Genomic DNA, 15,956 nt, shown 5'->3' with positions numbered 1-15,956 from the left:
GTAATGTTGTTGGTGATGCCATGTTTGCACCATCTGCTGGGCCATTGGCCCATGCACCATTTCTTGCCCAGGGTTGCCCGAAACCTGTGCTGCCCGCTGCATCCGTTAACAGGGCTATCTGTCTGGTTGTCATGCAGCCTTCTCTCCAGATCAAGACCCAATTGAAGTCTGCCAGGAATGTGCCCCACATTAGCAGGTCCCACTTGACCCCTGCCCCCAGCCTGACATGGTGGTGTTTGAGGGCGAGCCCTGCTGTTAGATGAGTTAAACGCCTGGCAAAACCCTGCCCGTGGGAATGACCCTAGCTGCAAAATTGGGATTGCCAATCTACCTCTCGAGGTCGCGAAGTGTCAACTTCTAGCTGCCACCGAGGCCCCTAATCTCCTCCCAGAACTCCCTTACTTTTGCTTCAGGGAGTCTAGATGTTCCTGCCACTGAGTCTAGCTCTATTCCCAGGAATGTGATTTTTGTCGCCGGGCCTACTGTCTTTCCTGCTGCCAAAGGGATCCCTAGTTCCGCTACTAACTTTTGGTATGCTGCCAGGGTGTCGACCTGGAGGGGCCTGTGAACAGGAAGTTGTCTGTACAGTGGAGCTTGACTCCTGCAGGGTTCCTGTCATGGAGGGCCCATTCCAGAAAGATGCTAAATTGTTTGAACTACGCACAGGATACCACACACCCCATGGGCAGGCCTTTATCAATATACAGGGCCCCTTCCCACTGAAACCCCAGAAGGTGGAAGCTTGAGGGATGCACCGGAAGGAGGCAGAAGGCGGACTCTAAGTCTGCCTTTGGCATAAGGGCCCCCTGGCCTGAAGCCCTAACTAGATCGATGGCGTAGTCGACTGTAGCATAACCCACTGAGCAAGCTTATGCGCTGATTCTGTCGTTTACTGATGTCCCCACAGGAAAGGAAAGGTGGTGGATTAGATGGAACTGCCCCGTTCTTTCTTGTGAACTACCCCTAGGGCAGAGATTACCAAACCTTTCAGCATATGAGGAGGCAGGGGGCCCTCTATCCTACCTAATGATTTCTCTGTCTCCAATTTTTTGCTGACTACCTCTGGGTGTTGTAGCACCGCCTTGTGAGAGGGGGCCCTCAAATGGTATAATAAACCCTTCCTCAAAGCCTTGAAGTAGTACCACAGTGTCTGTCTTGTTGTGATATCTGTTGGCTAGCTGACGGAGTTGTTGAGTGTGGCTGGGGGACCTGGTTAACCTGTGGTTGTGTACCTCCTTCGGCCCACCTCACTTTTCTTGACTGGCTCACTGCTCCTTTTTCTTCGCTTTCTTGTCACCTCTGTGCTCTTTCTTGCGTCTGCACCCCGCTGCCGGATGCCCTCCGCCACACATGGAGCATATGTGCTGAAATTTGCAGGACACCCCCCAGGTGCATTCATTCAAATCGTATTTTCAGCATATTGCTGCTGGCCCACTGGGGGGTGGGGGTTTCCATGTGTTAAATGCTTTGAGCTTTTGAAATGGCCTACCCTTCCCGTTGTGAAAGGTACCCTGAAAGGGCTGCTCACTCTTTCCTCCCCATGACTTGACCTCATTAGCTACCATCATTATGTGTATAAGTCCAGACACATCTTCCTCATTCCATTCCATTTCTGGGTGTGTCTGCATCTTTAATCAGAAACCTTTGTTGTATTCTAGCCATGCATCCCCAGGGAATTGCCTGTGTGCCTTATGGATGTTGGCCTCGTATAGCCATAGGTCGGCTGCACAGTGCCGGAACTTCTCCACAATTATGCATGCTATTATTCTAAATGTGTCAAGCCAGTTATCAAAACGTCTTTCTTTCCATTCCCTTCTCCTTTCCCTTATATCCTCATCTTTCTTCTCACACACTTTCAGGTCCAGACCATCAACAGTGTGAAAATGTCGATAAATTCCTTCCTCCATATCCTTTCCTTTACTACTAGCGGGATAAGACTTGCTAGCCTTGTGGCCCTTGTGGTCATAGATGCTGGGCCAAGTGAGGGCCTAGTGTATGCTTCTGGTGCCAGGGCTCCTCTGCCGGGTCACTTGCTGTGTTTGCACTGCCCCAAGCTGCTACAGGGGACCCTAGTTCCCCTTGTGGTTCCTGTGTGACCTGTCCCATCAAACGCTCCTGTCACGAGCAGCTTGGGTCTATCAAATTCCAAGGCAACCCAGATACTACACCTTGTGTGTGGGAGCCCACTGTCCCCAACCCTTAAGCAACAGTGGTGCCATTGATTTTAAGCATTCCTGAGCTATGGAACCAATATGCTCACCCCTTGTTGCTGCGTCGCTGGTCCCACAAGCAGTGGTCCTGCGGTCGCCGGATTGGCTAAAGGCGGCAGGTTCTTCCTCTGGCACCCCTTCCTAGGTGCCACTGTCCCTGGTGGCTTGGTTACCACCTTCCGTCTCCTCTTGGATGCTGGCATGCCGGCGTGATTGGGCAGCTTGTTGCTTGTTGCTTCGACGGTGTTGTGGGCTAACTGTGACTGCAGCTACCTGGTTCCATGGACCTCAGATGCTGCCCGAATTTGTCTCAGCAACTCTCCCAGGTCCTCTGGTTGCCCATGACCACCTTGGCCTTCCATTGCATGTGCGGTGTGCTGCCGCTCTCTTTATACACCAATCCTACCAAATTTGCGTCTGGCATAGTCTGTGTGGCAGCACTCCTACCCTTTTTTCTTAGCGGTGTGCTACCGCTGTTCCTTATGCACCAAGAGTTTTATGATGTATTAGCCTGTGACTCACCAGAGTTTGCCTCTCCTTCTGTTAGTCTCTGTGGCAGTTTTCATCAACCGCTGTCTTTCTTTGTGTAACCTTTTGAGATTCTTTAATTATAAATGATAAATATTTAATTTTCCCAAATAGGTTCCCCAGTGATTCTAGTTGTGCATAGAAAGTGGGTGCTGATAAAAGGGGGGGGGGGTAAAAAAAGTGTGTTTCCCATGTTAATAACTATAGAATCCATAGACATGTCTGCAGCCCGGACCACTTGAAAAATGACAGTAAATTTGGCAGAAAGGTTGATTTTGATTCGCCGATCTCATTTTCAGTTATTTAGTGTCAATCTGTTCAGTAGTTGTGGAGAAATGTAAAAAAAAAACAAATCTAAGTTGCTTATCTGCCGTCACAGATAATTTGTGACTAAGATGTGATGAATTGTGAATGCACACTCCAATAGGAATGCAGTAATTGGCTGGCCGCAACCTGAGCAGAGAGCTGCGACTGCCATTTTAGCTCATCAGAACAGTCCCCGGGGCTCAAACTAAATAGCAGAAAGTGGCATAAGGGGTCAGGTTGGATGTGCCCGATCCCGCAAGAGGAAAAAAAAACGTCTTTGAGGAACCTTCTATGAGTATAGTATGTCAAAGAACAGGCTTTTTCCACTTGGCACATACACCAATTCACCGTGACAGTCAGCGTCCCCCCATGTAACAGCGTGATAAATTCACGAATATGGATTTTGATGACTTTTCAAATATTACTGAAAAAAAGATGTTCACACACCTACCCTCAATCTCACTCACGCATCCACTCACAGACACACTCTGACTGATGCTCCAAGTCACAGTTGTACTCAGACGCTCATACACCCACTTACAGATCCACTCAGACACTCACACCCCTACTCACAGATCCACTCAGAAACTCATGTGTCTACTTCAGAGGTCTTCAAACCTTTTGATGCGGGGACCCCCTTGTCAAACTTTTTTAGGTGTAAGGATCCCCTTTTGACCAAAATTTCTAGAACCTGGTACTCATCATGGACAACCATCGACAAACGTAAGGGCCACCAATTCCCACAGTAAATAATTTTTACATTGTGGAAATAATATTAAACAGTGTTTAGTGAACCAAAGGTCAGTGAGCATGGAGGTTTAGTCAAAGGTGTAGCTAACAACAAAGGGCCTCATTTATGAAGAATTGGCGTAGGGCAGCACCGTCAGTATTCTTGCTGCGCTGCCTTATGCCAATGTGAAATGGCGGGAATGCACCATATTCATGAAATACGGTGCATTCTTATCCTTTTCTCTTGCATTGGCACACACACTGCTGCCAAGCACCAACATAGGCAGGATTGTTTCTGTACAGGAAGTGTTGTAAATTGAAACCACGATGTGATTAAGCATTTACTAAAGACATGAATTCTCCTTCCTTAGAATATGTCTCTTTCGTTATGTTGACTGAAGTTTGGACTCCATTTTGTATTGTCATGTCTCCACGTGCTCAACACGAGAAGAGTCCTATCTTCGTGTTAGTTGCTCTTGTAATCTGCCTAGTAACAGTCTATAAATAGTTCCTTTGTCCGCCTGGCGCATGCCCAGGCTTGACCACATCTGTTATCAGTTAGTCCTTGCTTGACCATGTTTTCGCGGGCTCAAGGAGTATGTCAGCTCCGCCCACATATTGATCTTGTATCGAAAATGTCCATAAAAGGCAACATTCCTTGCCTCATGTTGTATCCACCCACTTATGAGCCCCTCTGTTGTGTATAAAAGGGGACTGTGTACGCAAGTTCTTTGTGCTACTCTATGCAATACTGAAGGGTATTGTATGGATTGTAGGACCACCCTTAAGGGTTAATAAACTTTGTCTTTGTACTTTGCAGTTTCCGTGCCAACTTCCTTATAGATTCCATTGCAGGAGAGCGAACCCTTGTGTCCTGCGGGCCTAGCTGGGGCCTGTATTCATCAATTGGCGCCCGTCACGTGGGGCTCATCGGCGACTCGGATGCTCGAAGGATTGGTCGCGACGAAGGTGAGGAATTTGGCCGGGGATGTGATCACTGCCAGAGGCACTTTAGTCCTGGCATCCCGAGGTTTTTCTTCCTTCCCTTCCGACCTGACCATCTGGGTGGCGCCGGTCCTCGACTGAGACCTCTTCTGTCGGTCCTGCCGTGACAGCCGTTTGGGCGAATTTTGGAGCTTGGCAGTTGGAATCTGGACTCTTGATTGGTAAGAACCGTTGTACGGTACTTGCTCCGAGTTTTTGAAGCCTGGTTTGGCTATTTGAGTTTGATTTGTGATGACCGGTCATATCTTGTATTGATTATTGTAAGAATATATGCGTTGCAACACATATAGGCAGGTAATGTGGAGATATTTCTCCGGAACTGTGTAACTTTGAACGGCACAACGTTTAAGTGCCATTTTTTGATAATACTGCATATTCTGCATTATTTTTGAGCATGCCTGCTTTTAGCGCACTCCGTAAGTGGTGCTGCTGCTTTGGAAACCGGTTAAACCTCGAGGAATCTGCTCCAGCCCCCCCTGAGGGGACTCCTAATAGGGATATGTATGTGAAGCATGGTCTTTCCTCCATAATGTACAGCACAGTACGGAGGAAATATACCAGAAAGGATCCTGAGTTACGGTGGCCGTTGTATGGGTCGTTTGATATGCGTAAGATTGAGTATGTGGAACAGTGTATGTGTAAACGGCGTGCTCGTCAAGACATGTTTGAATGTGTGCGATTATGGGTGAAGGAAGTGCGTGAGCGAGAGAAACGTGAGAAAGCGCTGTTTGATAAAGAGCAACGAAAGAATGATCATGTGCGAGCACAGGAAGCGAAGCGTCGGGAGGAAAGAGAACAGACGGAGAGACAAGAGAAAGAGCGTAGGTTGCAAGTCTCGGGTCAATATGCTGTTCGTCACTCACTCTATCCTGTCCTTAATAATCATAACGATGATTTTTATTTATTAGATCGTTCTCCGCCTCCTTATGTCGGCGCGTCTGCCCCGAGGCCACAAGATTCTGGATCGGGTTCGGGTAAGGTAGACACGCGGTCCATGTTATCGGCTGAGCGAATGGGTGAGCTTCGGCAAGTTTCCTATCGTGCACTTAAGGGCAAGTTATCCCTTGCTGAGTTGTTGGATTTTTGGGAGTTGTGGCAGGATAGAGAAAGGTTGTATTTTTTGGGCCACTTTTCTGAGGAAGTGATTGCTGCTTTCCGGAAATATTCCAGTGTCTTTGAGCCGGACGATGTGGAATTAGATGCTAAAGCATTGCGTAATGGTGTTTTCTCTCCCTCTAAGGCGCCTGATGCGGTTCGGCGGCTGTTTGCGTTGCGGGACGCGGTGAGGGACCTTAAAGAGAAAGCACGCCAACAAGCTGAGGAGGAGAAGCAGTCGGATTCGCATACCGGAGATGGCCACTCATCCACCTCTCAGTCAGATAAGAGCGACCTAGTGCATGCTAAACCAATGCGAGAGGCGGCGCCTTTGTATGTTCCTCCTAAAGGAGCGGGGACTAGCTCGGATACTACCTCCGCCGATGCTAAGGGATATTTTGTGTATAATTGGGTTTATACTCCCTGGCACAGGGCTGACGTCATGGCATTAAAGAATGCGTTGCCTGATCCCCGCAAGAATCCAGCGGCCTTTTACGAAGAAGTCGAGGGGGCCTTGAATTCTTGTACTATGACCTTAGCAGATATAGATTTGTTCTTTGGGCTTATTTTACCACCAGATATGTGGCGATCTGTGCGGAAGGTGGATGATGCTGCCGCTTTTAAGGCTCGATGGTCTGAGCTTGAGGATGAGGATAGGGAGAGGAAGCCCGCGCAGAAACCACCTCAGATTATCTTAGATCTCCCTGCGGCTATTCTGGCTAAGTTGAAGACAATCATTCCCCCTAAAAAGATTGACTGGAATATGCTAGCCTCGTGCAAGCAGAAAGTCGATGAATCAGTTGCAGATTTCTTTACGCGCTTTGAGGAGACGTTTCATGATTTTAGTGGTCAGTCACTTACGGACGATACGGGTCGACACCTCTTTGCTGATAAATATGTGGCGAATTTATTACCGGCGATCGCAGCTCGCCTAAAAGCGAGTGAAAGTTCTTGTTCCACTGCGACCCCGACAGCCCTCCTGACTATAGCTCAGTATTATGAGCGCCAGGAGCAAGAAGCGAAGGGACAGGAGGAGAAGAAATCGAAGGATTTAAAAACAAAGGTGATGTTAGCGCAAGTATATGGTCCGCCCCGTCGGGGTGTAAATAGAGGTAAGGGGAGGATTTTATGGTCCTCCCTCGGGCCGATCTGATTTGAACAGGAATCAATGTGCGTATTGTAAGCAATCGGGACACTGGGCCAGAGATTGCCCGGCGCTGCATGCTTCGCGTCAGGGACACAATCAGGGTGGCCCGAGAGGTAGAGGGGGTTTCTCGAATTTTAGAGGGAATTCTAACGATCACGCTCGTTTTGACCCTGCCGGGCAGCAACGAGATAGGCCTAATGTTTTCGATCGACAAAACCAGTATCAAGTGTCGGGGATTGACCGTTCTGGGTACCACGATTCTCAGCATGCATAGGAATGCGTTGGATGGGGGTTAGAATCAGTTGAGGTGCCGGTTGATCAGAAGGGTCCTTACGTATCAGCTGAGGTTTTGGGTTCTACTGATCAGTTCCTAGTGGATACAGGAGCGACTCGTAGTGCGCTGTCTAAACAATTGGTTCCGAGGGCTCCCCCATCTGGCTTAATGGTTACATCGGTAGGGTTTGATGGTACACTCTCCCGAAGCCCTCTTTCACGGCCCCTCACATTTCAGGTTGATTCCTTTTCTGCACCCTGTCCGTTTTTGCTTGCCCCGAACACGCCGGACATTATTATGGGCCTTGATATGCTGAAGCACTTTAGAGCTACGATCCGCTGCTCCCCTGCTGGAGTGCGGGTGATATTAAATGACAATTACCCCCGGTCTGAACGGATGTGTGTGGTTGCAGAAGATGTTGTGTTAGCTACCCTCCCTTGTGCTTTGTGGGCCACTTCGGATACTGATGTGGGACAGATGGTGATTCCGCCTGTTCACATTAGTGTCCAGGAGTGGGCGGTGTTACCACGCCTTCCACAGTATCGTATTTCGCAGGAGGGGGAAGAGGCTCTTATACAGATAGTGCAGGATTTGATTAAGGTGGGAGTAGTGGAAGAAGTTCCCTATAACGTCTGTAATAGCCCGATTTTACCCATTCTGAAAAAGGATACGGATGCCAAAGTCTATCGGTTTATAATTGACTTGAGAGAAGTGAACAAGATCGTGATACCTCAGTACCCAGTGGTTTCTGATATCACGACGTTGCTTACTTTGGTCCCGCCTACGGCGACCACGTTATCAGTTATTGATTTGAAAAATGCCTTCTTTTCAATTCCTATTCATCCTGATAGTCGATACCTTTTTGGTTTTACTCTAAATAATAGGTCTTACCGATTTTGTAGAATTCCTCAGGGCTACACGGAAAGCCCTAGCATTTACAGTCAAGCTTTGAAAAGACAATTGGACTCCTTTGTTCTGCCCGAGGGTGTCGCCCTCATTCAATATGTCGATGACATCTTGCTGGCGGCCGACATTCCGGAGTTGTGTGAAACAAGTACGTTGTCTTTGCTTTCCTTTTTGGCATCCCACAATCACAAAGTATCTCGGAAGAAGTTGCAATTCTGTAGACCAAAGGTGACTTATCTGGGTCACCTTTTGTCTAAGGAGGGGCGTGCACTCACACCAGATCGTGTCCAAGTAATTCTGGACACGCCGACGCCGTCCACGCAGAAGGACGTGCGTGCATTTTTGGGTCTCGTTTCGTTTTGTAGGCAATGGATATTAGGGTTTTCACACATAGCTAAGCCATTGTTAGCCCTTTTGACAAAAGACACACCTATTCCGCTTCCTTGGACGAATGAGTGTGACACTGCCTTTCAGAAATTGCGACAGGCTCTCTGTTCCTCACCAGTGTTAGGGACTCCTGATTATACTAAACCTTTTTCGCTGTATGTGCATGAGAAAGATGGATGTGCATTATCAGTTTTAGTACAGATGCACGGCGACAAGCAGCGCCCTTGTGCATATTTTTCGGCTGTACTTGATCCTGTTGCCCGAGCATTGCTTGGTTGTTTTCGCTCGGTTGCGGCGACAGCTGTGTCAATACGCCAAAGCGAGGGAATTGTGTTATCTCACAAACTGTTGGTATTAGTCCCCCATGCTGTTGATGCCCTGCTTAATCAGACAAAGACGCAGCATTTGACCAGTGCCCGTTTAACGGGATATGAGCTGACGCTTTTGGCTCCTCATATTACGCTAAAGAGGTGCGTAACGTTAAATCCGGCCACATTGTTGCCATACCCCGAGACTCAGTCTGAAGCACGGAAAGCACATGATTGTATCCTTGTGACTGAGGAACAAACAAAGGGTCGTATTGATCTCCAGGAAACGCCCTTTCCAGATGTAGATGGAGAACTGTGGGTGGACGGGTCATGCCTGAAGCTACCAGATGGTACGACTTCAGCAGCATATGCAATTACCACATTGCAAACAATAGTGGAGACAGCACGCATACCACAGAAATCAGCTCAAGCAGCGGAACTGATAGCATTAACACGAGCATGTGAGCTCAGTACAGGATTGTGTGTGAATGTTTATACAGATAGCCGGTATGCCTTCGGAGTAGCGCACGATTTCGGCCTGCTCTGGAAGGAGAGAGGGTTTTTAACGTCACATGGAGTACAAATAATGCATGGGGAGTTAGTTCATAATCTTTTAACTGCATTGACATATCCGAAGAAAATTGCCATCATTAAATGTAGCGCCCATAGGAAAGTAGTCGATAAAGTTGGAGAAGGGAATGCATTAGCAGACCGGGTGGCACGGGAGACTGCGATGCAGCCCGGTGCTACTGCCATGTATGTAGTGAAGTCGCAAGTAGAAAGATGGCACGATGCGAAGGAAGAAGTGCGAGAAATACAGAGGACCGCTTCTGATAAAGAACGGGAGCAATGGTCCAGTGAGGGAGAATTGGATGATGAGGGTTGCTGGAGAAATAAGCAGATGGATAGATGGAAATTACCCACGGCTTTTGTACAACCTATGGTTCAGATGGCACATGGGCTAGCACATGTTGGAGCTTCCGCAATTGTAAAATTGCTTAACCAAGTCTGGGAGCATCCAGAGATTGCTAGCACGGCAAAGAGGGTGGTGCAGACCTGTATGATCTGCCTGAGGTACAACCCAGGAAAGGGTACTCGAACCCCAGCAGGAGGATTTGTAACGCCTACTGCACCCTTTGAGGTTTTGCAGATGGATTACATCCAGCTTGAGCGCTGTAACAATTTGAAGTATGTTCTAGTAGTGGTTTGTGCCTTTAGCAAATGGGTTGAGGCATATCCTACGAAAGACAATACTGCAATGACTACCGCCAAGATGCTGTGAAGGAGTTTTTCCCTCAATATGGCGTTTGTAGACTTCTGTGGAGTGATAACGGACCCCACTTTATAGCGGATGTTATAAAGTATGTTTTGAAGGGTCTGGGCATCACCCAGAAGTTCCACGCAGTGTTTCACCCTCAATCTGCAGGACTAGTCGAGAAGTATAATGGTACGCTGAAGCTCAAGATCGCTAAAATCCAAGCGTCGACATCTTTGACTTGGCCAGATGCTTTACCACTGGCGTTATTGTCAATCAGATCGGTACCGCACTCTCGAACCGGTCTTACACCGTACGAAATTGTCTTTGGACGTCCAATGAATATTTGGGGTCCACCAAAACCTAAGACTGTGTATGATGTACCTTGTGTAATGATGAATGATTATCTGGCGCAGTTAACGGATAACTTGGTTTCTATTCATCAACAGGTCCGGGAGGCGCTCCCTGATCGGTCCACCGGTGAAGGACATAGTCTCCGGCCTGGCGACTATGTCATGATAAAAATCTTTGACAGGACGAACAGCTTGGAGCCGAGATGGGTTGGTCCTGAGCAGGTCCTGCTTGCAACAAGGACGGCTGTGCGAGTTTCCAACAGAAAGAATTGGATCCATTTCCTGCACTGCCGCAAAGTACCGCCCGGATTGGTGGAGCCTGCTGTATTGACCGATCAACGAGAAATTCTGACCACAGAGAAAGGCCGTGCTGTGGAACCGAACGACGCTGAGGAGCTCTTTCCGGACCACGCGACTCTTGGAGAAAAGCGATATCATCTCAGGCCAAGGAAGTGAATTCTTCAGTTCCGGGACATGTTGTCAGAACGGCCCTTGGGTTAGTGAAACGGAGAGCCAATGAGGCAAGGGGGGGGGATCAGCCCTGCATTAGTGTAGTGACACCCGTCTTGGCCCGTTGGTGAAGAAATCGACCGCTGCCTAAGGGGAAGAGTTCTGACAAACCTTTTAGTTTCAGGAAGATATTGATTCTTTATCTTGACATGGAGAAAAAGAAGATCCTTTGTGCAACAGGTTTTATGCTCACAGTAGCTATTGTTGGGATAACCACATGGTTTGTGGAGGATGTGACTCCTGCTCGAGAGTTACTTGTGTTAACCACTCCAGTGCCTGAGGAGCACTACTTCTATACCCTTCCGTATCAAGAATTGAAGCATCGTCAGTCTTATTTGAATAACACTTTCATCCAGATGTTGCATCATACCCACGTTGCCACGAATGCTACGAACTGTTGGATATGTGGTATGATGCCAGCTCATCAGAAGAAAGGAGGAACGCCATTCATACCTCTTCCTTTCTCTCATAATGGCTCTTGTAGAGCATGGTACACTTTGCTTTTTGCCACTCGGAAACCCACAGTGGGACGATTACTCTTCAGACTCAATAGAGAATGTCATCAGGATAAAGATGGATATCCGCAAGCGAATGGGTCAATTTGGGAATGGGAAGAGTATCGACCAGACAATGAATCGATTCCTTATATTTTCACGAACACCAGAGACACTGTGGGAAAAGACAAATTTGTGATTCAAGTGGCACAAGCTCAAGCGGACCTGTGTGTCCAGAGTGTGGGTTATATTCCTGTTGGTGTTAGTGATTGTATTACCATATTAAACATCGACGGGTTGAATAACAGTACCTTCTTAGCATCCCATAATACATACTTCGTATGTGGAAATAAAGGTTATTACCGTTTGCCAGCCGGTTGGTCCGGAGTATGTTATGTAGCATTTCTATTGCCTCCTGTATTTTTGGCACCTGCATCCTATCATAAGGATTTGAAGTTGTTAAATAATGTGACTGTAAATAGGTATAAGCGTACTCTATCAATTGATGACGTGGATCAGACTGACACCAGTCTGCAGCAGTACATTGATTTTAATTTAGGATTGTTTTTCTTCGTTGGCGCTGCCCTAAATAGTAGGAAAGTTCGAAGGTTAACAAGAGTGGTAGAGGCTGTGACAAACCAAACCGCTGCTGCTCTTGGGAATCTTACGGAAGAATTGCAGATTACCAGAATTGTTGCATTGCAGAATCGTATGGTGTTAGATGTTATGTTAGCTGATCGAGGTGGAGCTTGTAAAATTATCGGGAGTAGTTGCTGTGTGTTTATCCCTGACCACACGCCGTCAGTCTATAATGCTATTAACAGGTTGCACAAAATTGCAGCTGAAATCCATACAGAAAACGGCACTTGGTCCTTTTCTGGATGGTTTTGGGCATTGATCACTGCTTGGGGTTGGAAGGTTTTAACTGGTCTCTGTATAATTATAGCAGTTCTGTTTTCTTGCTGCATCTGTGTCCAATGTGGTCCTTTGCTCTGTTCCTTATGTGTATCATTCTGTATTCCCGATAAGAAAGCTATTGCCAAAGTCACTTATCAGAAACGTTTAGCTAAAGAAGTAGAAGAAATGATGACAATTGACATATACGATGATTATCCTAACAAACCGGATGTCTTCAGTAAATGCTGAAAGGGTCGTCTGTTGTAAATTGAAACCACGATGTGATTAAGCATTTACTAAAGACATGAATTCTCCTTCCTTAGAATATGTCTCTTTCGTTATGTTGACTGAAGTTTGGACTCCATTTTGTATTGTCATGTCTCCACGTGCTCAACACGAGAAGAGTCCTATCTTCGTGTTAGTTGCTCTTGTAATCTGCCTAGTAACAGTCTATAAATAGTTCCTTTGTCCGCCTGGCGCATGCCCAGGCTTGACCACATCTGTTATCAGTTAGTCCTTGCTTGACCATGTTTTCGCGGGCTCAAGGAGTATGTCAGCTCCGCCCACATATTGATCTTGTATCGAAAATGTCCATAAAAGGCAACATTCCTTGCCTCATGTTGTATCCACCCACTTATGAGCCCCTCTGTTGTGTATAAAAGGGGACTGTGTACGCAAGTTCTTTGTGCTACTCTATGCAATACTGAAGGGTATTGTATGGATTGTAGGACCACCCTTAAGGGTTAATAAACTTTGTCTTTGTACTTTGCAGTTTCCGTGCCAACTTCCTTATAGATTCCATTGCAGGAGAGCGAACCCTTGTGTCCTGCGGGCCTAGCTGGGGCCTGTATTCATCAGAAGGGGCACCTTTCTTCACAAAAACAATCCTGAGAGATGTTTTCCTCTTGCTATGTGAGCTGCAGAATGGCATAATGGTTCCTTGAACACCTTTTTAGGAGTACTAAGGGCTGTGTAAATGCAGTTAAAATTAAAAGCAAGCACTTCCCAGCCCAATTGTTAACTCCTTGCACTTCCACTCAAAGATTTGTTTTTTGTCATCACAACCTTGGAGTTATTTGATCAATTAAAGCCAGAACTGCTCATCCTTTACACTTGCAGATTAACTGATTTGCATTTCATTCAGGCAAGCAGCTGATAACGATCGAAATTAGTCATCCCAGGACAACTGTCTTTTTGCAGGGACAAGTGAAGTTGGGGAATGCACGACCCCCTTTCCAGGACTCCAGGACCCCCATGATTGAAGACCTCTGGTCTACTTACAGACCTAGTCAGAGACTTGGATACCCAGTCACAGACCCACTCAGACACTCACACACCCACTGAGAAACCTACTCAAAGACTCGTGTATCTACTCACAGTCCCAGTCAGAGATGTATGCACCCACTCAAAGACCCACTCAGAGACTCATACACCCACTTACAGATTGACTCAGACACACACTTACAGACTCATGTGTCCACTCACAGATGCAGTCAGAGACTCAAACACTCACTCACAGACCCACTTAGACACAGACACACTCACTCACAGACCCATTCTTATTCTGATGCATTCATTTACAGATAGACTCAGACACTCATGCACCCACTCACACACCTATTCAGACACTCATGCATCCACTCACAGACTCCCTCAGTTACACATCCACTCACAGACCCATTGAGACACTCATACACTCACTCATAGATCCCCTTATGTTATTATGTACTCCTTCACAGACCCATACAGACACTTATGCACTCACTCACAGACCCATAATTATTCCGAGGCACTCACTCACAGACCTACTCATAATCTCATGCACTCACTCCTAGGCCCATACAGACACTCGTGCATTCAATCACAGACCCATTGATATTCTTACTCACTTACAGACCCACTCAGACACTGATGCACCCAGTCACAGGCCCAGATTCACTCAGAGACTCATTTACATATTCATAGAATCACTCAGACACTAATGCACCCACTCATAGTGCCACTGAGAGCCTCATGCATCCACTCACAGACCCAATCAGAGACTCATACCCACACATAGACCCACTTAGGGATTCACACACACTCACAGACCTACTCACAGACTGATGTACCCACTCACCGACCTACTCGGGCACTCATGCATCCACTCTTAGACCTACTTAGAGACTCATGCACTCACTCACAGATCCACTCAGAGATGGATGCCTCCACTCACAGACCCACTTACACACTTATGCACCCACTCACACACTTACTTAGAAAGTCATGCTGAGTCACAGACCCACTCAGGGACTCATGCACCCACTCCCATTTTCACTTAGAGACTCATTCACTTACTCCCAGAATACCTCAGACACTAATGCATCCCCTCATTGTACCACTGAGAGATGTATGCATCCACTCACAGACCCACTCACAGACTCATGTACACAGTCACAGACCTACTTTGAGACTCATGCCTACTCCAGACCCATTGATATTCTGACACACTCACTCACAGACCTACTCAGACATTCATGTACCCACTCCCAGATTCACTCAGAGGCTCATTCACCTACTCACTGGCCCACTCAGACACTAATACACCAACTCATTGTACCACTGAGAGTCACTCACACACCCACTCAGAGACTCATGTACCCAATTAGAGACTCACAAACATTCACAGACCCACTCACAAACTGATGGACCCAATCACAGACCCACTCATAGACTCATGCATCCACTCACAGACCCACTCAGACACTCACACACCCACTCACAGACCCACTCAGACAGTTATGTTACCCACTCATAGCTCTGGCACCCACTGACAGTCCCACTCCGACACTCATGCACCCACTCACTCACAAGTTCATCCACCCTCTCACAGGCCCACTCACAGACTCACACAACCACTTAGAGACCCACTCAGACAGTTCTGCACCCACTCACAAACCCACTTACAGACTGATGCAACTACTCACAGACCCACTCAGAGACTCATGCATCTACTCACATACCTACTTAGAGACTCATGCAACCACTCACAGATCCACTAAGAAACTCATAGACCCACTCACACACGCATTCACCCACTTGCACATCTACTCAGAACCTCATGCCCAGTCACAGACCCACTCAGAGACTCATGCACCCACTCACAGACCCATTTGTTTACTCACACACCCACTCACAGGCCTAATCAGACAGTTATGCACCCACTCATAGACCCAGTTGGACACTCTTGTACCCACTGACAAGCCCACTCAGACACTTGTGCACCTACTCACAGACTCACTCACAAGCTCAAGCACCCACTCAGACCCACTCACAATCTCATGCACCCACCTAGAGACCCTTTCAGACAGTCATGCACCCAATCACAAACCCACTTAGTGACTCATGCCCCACCTCACAGACCCAATCAAACACTCTTGCATACACACACAGACCCACTGAGACACTCTTTCACCCACTCACTGACCCACTCAAACAGTAGCATGCATGCTCTCACAGACCCATTCACAGTCACATGCTGTGATTCACAGAACCACTCGGTGACGGATGCAC

The sequence above is a fragment of the Triturus cristatus genome, chromosome 1_2 (genome assembly GCF_964204655.1).
Source record: "Triturus cristatus chromosome 1_2, aTriCri1.1, whole genome shotgun sequence".
Classification (NCBI taxonomy): domain Eukaryota; kingdom Metazoa; phylum Chordata; class Amphibia; order Caudata; family Salamandridae; genus Triturus; species Triturus cristatus.
This window is presented reverse-complemented; position numbering follows the sequence as displayed.